Consider the following 13,008-nt stretch of genomic DNA (forward strand, 5'->3'; position numbering starts at 1 on the left):
CATCAGAACTTCAGTGCTTCTGTTCTCTTGTTCTTCTGATGCTTCCATAGACCCATGTTCTGATTCTGCTTCGACCATCTTCTGATGTCTTGCCAGACCATGTTCTGATGTTGCATGCTGAACCCTTTGAGACAAAGCTTCTGAGCGCTGAATTATGCATACTCTTTATATATTTCCTGAAAAGGAAATTGCATTGGATTAGAGTACCATATTATCTTAAGCAAAATTCATATTATTGTTATCATCAAAACTAAGATAATTGATCAGAACAAATCTTGTTCTAACAGAACCCTCCTGTTCCTTCTTGCCCAATCTGTCCAGCCACACACCTGACAACAGGAGGTTCATCCTTACTTCCAGGTTCGGTTTTTACCTGCGATGCAGCGATCTCCTCCATTGCCTCTTTACTCTCTTTCTTTGCAAGTGCTAACTCCTCCAACATAGCTTTCAGTGTGGCACTACGCGTACGTTTCCCACAAACTTTCATTACATGGGAAGCATCTTCACTTCTGAATAAACAAAAAGGTTAACTACTATTTTGTTTGACGATAACTATGTCTAAAAAAATCTTGCCATAAACTGGAATTTATTCTCAAAATGGATATAGGTTCCGTGGACGGTAATCCTATCAAAATCTAAAGATACAAATGCGAAATATCACAATATGCAACGGAGCTGTAAAACCTAAAACATCACATCAACCCTATTTTCTGTGACAACAATGTATTCGAACATTAACACACATACACAGTGTCTTTCCGAACAAAATCGGTGTGAAAAATAGCTTGCCGGTGCTACACAACGGCGCATGCAGTGGATATCGAAACATACAGTTTAGTAACGCATAAGTATATAATCATACCTTGAGCTCATAATCTTCACCGTGGCCGGGCCGTGATTTTCTGCGTCTCCTACCATCGTATCGGAGAATGTAGAACGGTGGTCTACAGGTGGTTCTTTTGTGTCAACACAAAGAGGTTTTGGGGAAAAGAACAGTAACTGCAATAGATGATTCCGGATTAATGACACATGTAATGGAACACTTCCCTATATCTAACACCCTTTCATTTCCTTGCAGTTACAATTATTTTTTTTTTACAACCTTTTATTCGTCTAAAACATTAAACTACACTTTTCTTTTTAGACTGATGTTATGTATTTTCTATTTATTATTATGAAATCATATATTTCCTTCCTATTTTTTTATATCCCAAATATCATTCTACATTTTTAACTGTATCATTTAATAATATATTTAAACCAACAATTGTTCTAAATTTATGTGCAATTACACATTATATGCGTCGTATTTTATTATAATTAATCTTTAATATATATATCACATATTTGATTTTACTCTCATAATTTATTTAATCTTAATTGATAATATTATATAATTTAACTTTTCAATAATTAGATTTTTTTAATTAGTATCTAAGTTTTTATATTCAATTAAATTTCCATTCAAATGAATTTACCACACCAGTTTTTTGCCCATTATCTATTATTATCCACAATATTTATTTATTTTTAGTAACCTTAGATACTTACCTGTAACATCACATTTAATTCGTCATATATACTAATTTTTCAAACTTTTTTTTAAATTATTGTTTCAGGTCAATATTATTTTTACAGTTAATATTCTTTCTAACATAAATGGTCCATCCAACAGCGGTATCCGTGCGTAGGCACGGGTATGTTACTAGTTCATAAGTAGAAGAATGAGTTCGAATCTATATATATACTCATTTATTCATTTTTAAAAGATGAAATTTTAATAACTAAGCTAAATCAAAATAATTGTTAATGTTAAAAAATAAATTAGAGAAGAAACAATAAAAATAAATTAAAGAAATTTTTTTTTTCAAAGTATAATTTTCTCTTGATACTAAAAAATTAGACATGTAATAATAATAATAATAATAATAATAATAATAATAATAATAATAATAATAATAATAATTATTATTATTATTATTATTATTATCATTATTATTATTATTATTATTATTATTATTATTATTATTATTATTGTTATTATTATTTTAATACAACAAATTTTATAATCCCAAATTTAAATCTGAATCACTATATACGTCATTGTATCTAGTAATTGAACTGTATTTTCATAATTAAGCTGAGAGGGTCACATAAGGGTTACATGAGAAGGAACAAAGAAAAAGACCAAAAATTGGAAATGTGTTTCTCATTTTTGTCCTATTTGTATTTCGGTGTGAGACATCGAATGTGTTTCTCGTTCTTTGTTCTATTTCTATTAGTATTTTCAAAGGAAGAAACTTCCACCAAACAATACTCTTTCTGACCCACACAAAAATCATTCATCATGTAATATCAATGTTTTCTAGTACTATTTGTGTTTAGCATGTGTCTAACTAACTATAATTGAAATTTGAAATGAATTATTTTATATAATGACTCATAATTATAGGCTTATTCTCTAGCGAGTCCATGGTATTTTTATCTTTCTATAGTTTTTAATTAATATTCATTTTCTCAAAAATTAAATAAAAATATATATAAATTATATATATATATATATATATATATATATATATATATATATATATATATATATATATATATATATATATATATATATATATATATATATATATATATATATATATATATATCATATAAGAAAATTCATTGTTTTGGAAAAGACATTAATGCCCTTATTGCTTCTAAGCTTGACAAGTGGATACCTTCTCCATCTAGATTTCAATTGTTTTGTTCTCTACTCATCTCTTATTGTTTTGCTTATAAACTTTTGATCAACTCATAAAGTGACTTTTTACCACATCCCTTTTTCCAACTTTCTCTTCCTTTCAAATCACTACTTTCTTGGTTACAACTTCTATTTTTTATTTTTATTTTTTTAATTTTGGAGAATAAAGTTAGATTTCCTATTTTTATTGAAGGTGTATACAAAATGTAGATCTCCTCTTTTCTTTTGATTTTGGAGCATAAAGTTAGATTTCTATTATCTTGCTTATTGGTTCTAAAATTATATTCGTATTAATTAATTAATCTATGTATTAATCATATAATATTTTTTGTGATAACGAAAGATATTATGAGCTGCATTAGTCATTAATATAAAATATTATTTTTCTTACAACATTAAATATTTAAATATTATTTTTTATTCATGATATTTTTTATTAAGTTTTTTTAATTACAACATCTTAGGATAAGAAAGTATTTTATTATGTTTTTTAATGGTGAAATTTGATAATAGGATGGATAAGGAAGTATATGGCGGCGTGTTAGAAAATAGTGGGTTTGTGTGTGAGAGAAGCTTGTGAAATAATATTGAATATTAACGGGAATATGAAGTTACTGATCATAATATTGAATATTAATGGGAACCTGAAGTTACTGATTAAAATATTGAATATTAACAGGAACATGAAGTTACTGATCAAAATAGTGAATATTAACAGGAACATGAAGTTAGTGATCATAATATTGCATATTAAGAGGAACCCGAAGTTACTGTTCACAATATTGCATATTAACGAGAACCTGAAGTTACTGATTATTTGTATTGAATATTAAAAGGAACATGAAGTTACTGATCACAATATTGAATTTTAACGGGAACCTGAAGTTACTGATTAAAATATTAAATATTAACGGGAACACGAAGTTACTGATCAAAATAGTGAATATTAACGGGAACATGAAGTTACTGATCACAATATTGCATATTAACGGAAACATGAAGTTACTGATTATTTGTATTGAATATTAACGGGAACATGAAGTTACTGATCACAATATTGAATATTAACGGGAACCTCAAGTTATTGATTAAAATATTGAATATTAAAGTGAACATGAAGTCACTGATCAAAATAGTGAATATTAATGGGAACATGAAGTTACTGATCACAATTTTGATTATTAACTGGGAACCTGAAGTTTCTGATTAAAATATTGAATATTAACGAGAACATGAAGTTACTGATCACACAATATTGAATATTAACGGGAAGCGGTGTCTTCGACACTTTAATGCTCATGCTCCAAATACGCGTCAATACTTAAAAAATGAATAAAAAACTATCAAACGGTACATAAATGATTCGAAAACTCGAAGAATACATAATATCTACAAATATAACAAAACCATACGCATTCTCGCACAAAAATAACTACACTTTGCCACTTATCAAATTCTCCCCAATTTAAACTTGTTTGTCCTCAAACATAAATCAAATAACTCAAAGAATCAAAAGTAATAAACCAAATAATCGTGAATCAACAAGTTTTTAAAACCGAAGACAAATGTACGGTTCAAACAAAAACGCACAACAAGGTAAATACTTACCACAATCCTACAACGACAACATATAAACAAAACGAATCCTAAGTACAAAAATCATGTTAAACATTTTAAAACAATACAAGCTCACATCATGAATCACACCTAGCAAAATTCATCAATAGATGAAAAACACACAAGGGTGAGGACTTTTGACACTCATCCAACAATCTGGCAAACAAAAGACTAAATTATATATTCATCCAAAAATCATATTGAAAATACAAAGGCAAGAATCACAAGGACTTTTCAATGTTGTAATGTGGCTTGGTTAACAAATAAAGGATAATCCCTAAAGCTAATCGAAACAAAAACTTGTCTAAACCTAAGGGAGTGATCAATCCACAAAGTTTCACGGAAAAAAATCTTGATCAAACTTCTTCTTTAATCCCAAGATGTCAAACCAAAACATACTACTTATTAGCACAATTATTCACTTCTCTTTTCTTTTTCTTTTTCAATATTTTTTTATTTTTTTCTTTCTTTTTATTTTCTTTTTTTTCATAATTTTTTTCTTTTCTTTTTCTTTTCAACCTCATAGAAACAACCAAATAAGTAGTAACCATTTCTCTCCCAAACTTAAATTCAACCAACATCAAAGTGTGAATACTCCCTACTTTCTAAGATAAGGTAAAAATTCAAACCAAAAATCAAAATTGAGGGTTCAAGAAAACAAAGAATCAACATCCATACAAAAATAAGAACCAAACACTCACAAGGTGAATTGACTATTTGGCCAAGGTAGTTGTGCTCAAAATGAAACAAAAATTGTCTTGATCCTTTTCATGCATTCATACAATCAACACAAATAAAATATTAAGCATGATAAAATCTAGTTAAAACAAGAATTGTGGCTTCCAGCATATGTGAACAATGGAAAGCTTCCTCACATTTATGGGTAAAAAGGGAACTAAAGTGATTCAATCAAAAAGAAAGTAATGCACAAAGAACGAATGGCATGGTAATTATACAAATGACAAGTTTCGTAAACTTGCTATGCTAAAGAAAGCGATAAACAAGTGCCTGGTGTGTACCAATTTTTCAAAACTATCATTACCATACATCCGCAAGTTGAATCAATCAAAATCAGAAAATCACCTTGAAATTCTTCAAGTTACCGGACCAAAATTGGACGACAAACAACAAAAGAAAATTATCAGAAAAAATAAAACTATTATTTACTACTAAATAGCCTTGGTGAAAGTGAGAAAACGGCGGGCCAAGTGAATAAAAAACAACATTGGCCCAATCCCGCAGAGCGCGCTAAGCGCCAAAACACGCGCTAAGAGCGCTACACCAGTAGAAAAAAAAGGACAACAAAACACAGTCCTACAATCAACCTCCACAATCACCCACACTATCTCATTTACACAATTTAATAGAAGAAAAAAACTTACAACCGTTGGGGTGCCTATCAACAAGCGCCTGTTTTACGTCGTTAGCTCGACACCTTTTATTGTTTCGTGCTTGGAAAGTAACTTCTCCACGACACGCCGGTGCTCTGACCACAACACAACCTAAAGAAAACATCCTAACCCAAACACTTAATAAGCAAAAGTATGCAAAAGTATATATCAAAACACAATTATTCACAAAACTCAAATATTCACAACTTTAATTGGCTAAACAAATTGATAAGTGAAGATTAGAGAATTCAAATATGGTCCTATTTCAATTTGTTTAGCCAACACTAAATTTACAAGTATGAAAACATGTAAAAATATACAAGTATGTACAAAAAATAAAAAATCTAGAAACTATCGCAATACTATCCAATACCAAAACAAATCCTCATCAACGACGCCATTTTGTTGAAGAGGTAAAGCGACAAGCAAAAAAAGATTTAGAAATATTATTTCAGATATTTATCGCCTCCATAGGGACTGGTTGGAAATAATTTCCGTTCGACGGATTCTTAGTTCTTGAGTTTGGGTTTGAATGAGTTAAAGTAAAAGCAGAAAAGTAAATATGAACATAAAAATAATTTCATTCTTCAGAAAGGATAGAACTCTCAGGATTGAATTTCACATACCCGTTAAATACTTAAACTCATCACTCAGATATATTCAACCTCAATCACTCGACAATATAATAACGTACCACTCACAAAGAGGTTATGTATAACACAAAGTGAGAAATCAACCGTTTTTCCCGCGTCGACGATCTCTCAGCAATACACGAATAAGACACAGGCATTAAGAGTCGATACCCACAATAATTACTAAGCCTAAATCTATCTCTAGAGTCTAGAACCTAGAATATATTCATCCAAGAACAATATTTGAGGAGTTTATCTCTAAAGCAACTCAAATCCAAGCATAAAGCAAAAACAAGGATAAACATCAACATTGATTTGTAAAAGAGGTTTAATACAACACCATGAGTAATTAAAATACATACAAAACAAGTATACTTACAAACAAAACCCAACAAATGAAGCTTACTAAGAGAATAATGGAGAAGAAAATCAAATCTTTTGCAGTGTCAATCACGAGCAAAGAAGGTTCAACTACAGATCATCCGATTACAACCTCTAAATGTTGTTTTCTAAGCTCTGACCTAAGAAATATGAAGGTGATGACTTTGGGAACAAATACCCCAAAGCATAACCCGAAAAAAATATGATTTTCCCCTATTTAAACATTTTCCAAACTGCGCTGACCGCGCTTCGCGCCAAAATCTGCGCTTAGCCCACTACACGAGAACCTGAAATCTTATTTTGGCCAGAACTTGAGAACCGTAAAAGTGGGCGCAAATTTGCGCCCAGTTCGAAGCGTTGGAAATCTTATTCCATGATCTACCTAACAATGAATAAATATAAATGAAATTTATGACGTATTCTTCTTTAATTTGAGCCTTATTCGTTGATAAATTGCTCAAAATCGCACGTTTGAAGCGGTGTCTTCGACACTTTATTACGCTTTCATCGCTGGTAAAAAGTTTCAAATACGAAGAATGACAGGTCAAAAGAGAGCAGTAAGTGTTTCACATCCTTTAGTATTTTAATATTTATTTCTCTAATATTTCTCTAATATAGTTCCCAATTGAAATCAATATTTTTTCTGAGCTGATAAATGATTCCTTTTAGGAGTGTGTTTCATTCAACGCTAAATTTATTCATGCATTACCTTTTAATTATATGGTTAAGTTGTGGTATGAATTCAAACATATTCTTTTCTTTATGTTTGTAAGGTTTTAATTTAAGGAGTAAATTGTAAGTATATTTTTTACTAAATTATATCTAGCATCTTGTGAGAAAAAAATACAAGTTTACCCATAATTCCCTGTGAAAATGAAATCCCAAAATATCTTTCTTCAAGTGTGAAGATATCTAAGTTGTTTGCCCATGATTGAATGTACTTTGATAATATGTTGTCAAATATAACTACTTTATTATATCACATATTTTTGGATGCGAAGGTAAGTTTGAATTATAGAATATGATTTGCTAACTATTTACATGCATACAATGACTTGAAGGGGTTGTGTTTGGAGATTACTGGGAGGGTGCAGCATGATAGTAACGACTTGAAGAACCTTCAGCAAGGAAAATTCCCAACAGATTCAAATGAAAGAAATTGGTGAGTACTGTCAGAAAATAGAGGGTTGCATTTTGAAGATGATGGTGAATGTTTACTGGAAATATGATAATGATTAAAAGGCTTCCACATTTTTTTGTTTATGCTTTGGCATCACAAGTCTTGATTAAATTAAGTCAAACTTCTCCATCTCTAAACTCTATTGTGTTTTTAATTATTTTATTTTATGGTTATGCTTGGAGATGTTTTTGTTCATCAACGTTTGTTTCTCAAATATGAAAAGATAGTTCACATTCTTTCTGTGGATGTTACTTAAAACATGAGTTATTGTATTATTTTTATATATACAAAATGTTAGTTTATTTAATCTATCTCATAGTTTTGTTTTGGGTCTCCTCTTGGACATAGTGTTATGGATTAGCATAATTTGAAAAAATTTCTTCTCTTTTTCTTTCTTTTTCTACTTTTCATCTTTCAATAATTATACTTGCAAATCTGATTTTGATCTCAATTTCGCTTCCTCTTTCTTTTTCTACTCTTCATATTTCAAAAAATTGGTGCAATGATTCAATAAATATAAATAATGGAATACAACTATTAAGAACACATGCCTCTATGTCAAATACTTTCCATATACATATAAGTTGCAATGATTTTTTTTTTATTTCTTAATAATCTAACTAAATAAAACATATTGAAAAAAATATTAATTCTATGATTCAATTCATTAAATCTAATCAATTATTAAACCAATTACATTTTATATAATTATAGTATGTTTTATTTTATAATGTTTATTAATAAATAAAACATATAATTTCAATTTTTATTTTATATGATTTTTATTCAAATATATTTATAAACAGGAAAAGTGTAATGTTTGTTAATCATATTTTTTTCGATTTTATAGTATAATTAAATATTATTTGTTAGATTAAAATATGTTATCTTTTAATATTAATATACGGGTTTCACTATAAAATTATTATATTTGAAAAATTATAATAAATTTCAATAAGCAAAATTTAAATAGATAATAATTATTTAATAAATAGACAAAAATTTGAAAATTGAAACGTTCAAGACCTTACTTGGCACTTTTCCTCCCTCCTGGATACCAGTTTAATAATTTGTACTAAGATTATTATTTAATGATAAATAACACTACTAGAAATACTCTGTTTTCCTGCGGATTTACCTGCGGATTTTTGCTAAATTTCCGCAGGAAATACGTTTCCTGCGGATTTTCCTGCGGTTATTTGTTCCCAGCTAAAACCTTCGTGGGTAATATTTTCGGCAGGAAGTTCCGCAGGTAAATCCGCAGGAAATAATCCGCAGGTAAATCCGCAGCTAATATGTGTCCAAATTAAAAAAAAATTAATAAAATTTAATATATAATTGATAAATTGAGACTACATCTTTATTATGCATTTATTACCAGTGAAATAATAAATGACATACAAATGTTACCAAATCCGCTACAGCATTACCAACTTATTCTCCATTCTATTTATCAGAACTATGAAGAATGAGAAAAATTGCAAAGAAATTTCAACAGGAACATTTCTAAGTATATTGTTGCAATCTAAAACTCTTGCCACAATGTCCTATAAGCACTTTAGTCGGCATCCTTTCTTCTCATATGTGCCAGATATCTATCTGCTTCCGCTGAATTGCGTCAACCAGCGGCCCGGACTTCCTGCAGGATATTATATATTGAATTTAACACACAACAGGAAGGAAGCATACATGGCATGATTAATGGTAACAGAAAACCCATGTTATGTCTTTAGTTCATATACCATCCATTTATGACACTTCCAGCCAAAGAAAAAGTATAATCCAATTTTGAGCAACCAAATTAACTATGCAATACAATGCATCACTACATTAGATACTATAACAAATCTTGGTTCTTCTAGTTAATCCATATTCAAATTATTTAATTTAATCATACGAAATCACCAATTGCAATCATCATCTTATCAAATAAAATCATAATCAAATTAATTTGGAATTGATTAGTTTAACGTTTTTGTGATTTTCCCTCACAATTTGAAACATACAAGTACTTAACTCAATAATGTCAGATCCACATGAATCAAGCACTATCAGTAGTTGTGCTGTGGTTGACAGATTTCGTTCACCAACTGTGAAGATGTATGGAATTAAAGCCACATTCCCACAAACAAATAAGCTTTTTAGAAAATAATCACTTCAAGTCAAGAATTAATAGTATTATGATTCATTCATCTCTGTATAATAAATTAATACAAGGAATATATAATTATAGTTACTAACTAATCTATTATAAGCCAAGTGGATTCATACTTCATACAAATTATAATACTATGTCAACCATAAGCAAGTCCAAAATTCCCATTGCAAAACTGAATTAAACCACTTCAACTAGAACGTTAACAAAGAAAGAAATCATAACAGTGGAAAGAAACTCTATATTTGTCACACATAATAAACAATAATTACTTCTTATCGGCAATAGCACGAAAAGGTAATAACGACGATAATTCTATGCTAATATGAAAACCAACCTGAGCATAATCAACAATAGCAACTAAGAAACACAACAGGAACAAATCAAAAGTAAAATAGAAGCAAAAAGAGGAAAAAATTTCGGTGAGGCATTTTAACGAATACCTTGTGAGCAAGATTGAAAGCTGCATTTTCTTCTCCTCATCGCTTCAACCGGTAAGCGTTCCTCCATTCTCAGCTTTATGATATCATATGCTTGTTGTAACTTTAACTCAAACTGAAACTTATATTAAAATCGAATCACTATGAAGTAACCGTAAAAACCGTAATGGAGTAAAAACTGTAAAAATGCAAAGAATCACGAAACAAAACTAACCTGCTCTAAGTTGAATTTTCGAGCGCAAACAGATTCTAAACCCCAACACGAATCGAATCCTGAGTCGATAACAATTCGAATCAGTTCCGAAATCCAAATCCAACCAATTCGAGACCAAGAGAATCTGCATCGTAATCGTTGTTGTTGTGTAAGAATTGAGAGGGAGAGAGCATGAGTTTGAGAGAGTGTCGCACAAGAGAAACCGAGAAAGCTTGAGTCAATGCGCGTGAGAAAAAGTGCTTCTCTGAAGAAGCGCTTCTGAATAAGTCGTGTTTTGCTTTCACCGAAGCTGCATTTTCAGAGGTCACTACTGCATAAGTATCTTAATCTTTCTTTCTACTATTTACCTTATTTTAATTTAATTTTTTAAAATTTTTATTTATTATTGAAATACACCAAAGTATATTATATATATAACTAAATATTTTTAATATTTATAAAAATAGAAAAAAATTATTAAGTAAAGCTAATATATTTTTTTTATATCTCAATTATATATATTATTTTAGTATAATAAAATAGATTTAAATGATTTTATCTTAATTTATTTTTATTAATTGAAAAATTAATTTTGACATTCTATAATATAAATATATTAAACTAAAAACTTGTATACCTTTAATTAAAATTTGTATACCTTTAATTTTACAAAGAGCAAATGGAGAACACGAACGACAGACCGCGAAGAGACGGACCAAAAGAGAGGAAGAACGGCAATACGACGCAGTAAAGAGGCAGATACGACGTTGCAGGAGCTTAGTGTCTTAGTGGTTTCATTCTCACATTTTTTGGTTTAACAATTAGTTTGAGATATAACATTAGCAAAGTATACCTAATCTTTGTTTCAATTAAATTACAATTAAATTTAGTGTCTTTGTGGTAGATACTTGATGCAAAATAGGTTGAAACTGGCATTCGATTCCTAGTCCTAGTCTGATCTTCATAAAAACCATTTCAATCTTTTATATCTTTTTTAATTTTAATCTTTATCAGATTTTCCTTTCAATTTTTTATGATTTTTATAATTTTATTTTTTTAAAACTTTCATAGCCACTATTAAAATATAAGTTGAATAATTAAATAAATATATATATATATATATATATATATATATATATATATATATATATATATATATATATATATATATATAAAAGTTTGCATACCATTTATTTTACTAAAAACTAAGATTAAAATTAAATTAAAACTTAATTAAAATACATCATAAAAATAATTAATAATATAGATAAAATAAGAATTAAAAATTAAAACTAAAAATTAAAATTAAACTAAATAGAAAAACACCATAAAAATTATTAATAAAATAGAAAAAAATAATGATTTTATTTTGTAAAATTTAAACAAAGATTACAATTATTCATAGAAAAAATTTAAATATGTTCAAGCTGCAGCAAAATCCGCAGGAAACTTTCCTGCGGAATTACCTGCGGATTTTGTATTGTGGTTTAGTTTCATTCAAATAGATTTTCGCAGCAAAATCCGCAGAAACGTTTCCTGCGAATTTACCTGCGGATTTTGTATTGTAGTTATATTTTTTGTTGGAAATATATATTCCGCAGCAAAATTCGCAGGTATACCTGCGGAATTTTCTGCCAATTCTTAATCCGCTGGAACATTTATTTTATTTATTGATTTCCCAGGAAATTCCGCAGGTAAACCTGCGGAAAATTTTCCGCAGGAAATTCCACAGGTAAATCGAGTATTTGTAGTAGTGTAAGCTTGGTCTGAGTTGTTTATTTTGGAGGCTTTTTTTTATTAATAATGCCATGTCTTAGTTCTTATAGTTTTCTTCTTTATTTTAATAAACAAATGTTAATTGTTTTTTTAGTTTTGTTAATAGGTGGAAGCTTTTAGAATTTGCGGATATCAAGTGCAACTCGATATGTTTCTTTGACATTGATAAACATGAATATGCGGTTTTGTGTTGGTCTAGAACTACAACAAGAGCTGCAAAAGTGGGAAGCTTTGTCCAAAGACTAGAAAGCACCAAAACTTGCTTTGCATTGCAGTATTGGCTGGAAGAGGTTAGTTTGACACAATTTCACTTAATGATCTATCATTCATTCATCTATTTATTATACCATTACTGACTGGTATGTTTTTACTTTTTTTAGTGTAATAGATCAACCTGCGGCATTGTTGTGGACATAATCTACGCTTTTATTATGATAAATGGCATCGATTCAACGTTTTGAATGAATACATCGTAGAATAATTGAAGATTC

The 13,008-nt window shown here is 29.2% G+C and overlaps 1 long non-coding RNA gene across 1 annotated transcript; it reads right to left on the bottom strand.

Moving 5' to 3' along the window:
- Window positions 1–9,274: 9,274 nt before the first annotated feature.
- LOC131599523 (uncharacterized) lies at window positions 9,275–11,060 on the bottom strand. Its single transcript, XR_009282818.1, has 3 exons — window positions 10,763–11,060; window positions 10,552–10,663; window positions 9,275–9,592 (listed from the first exon to the last, which is right to left on the bottom strand). It is a non-coding gene; the product is annotated as an uncharacterized LOC131599523 (long non-coding RNA).
- Window positions 11,061–13,008: the final 1,948 nt, after the last annotated feature.

The sequence above is a fragment of the Vicia villosa genome, linkage group LG4 (genome assembly GCF_029867415.1).
Source record: "Vicia villosa cultivar HV-30 ecotype Madison, WI linkage group LG4, Vvil1.0, whole genome shotgun sequence".
Lineage (NCBI taxonomy): Eukaryota > Viridiplantae > Streptophyta > Magnoliopsida > Fabales > Fabaceae > Vicia > Vicia villosa.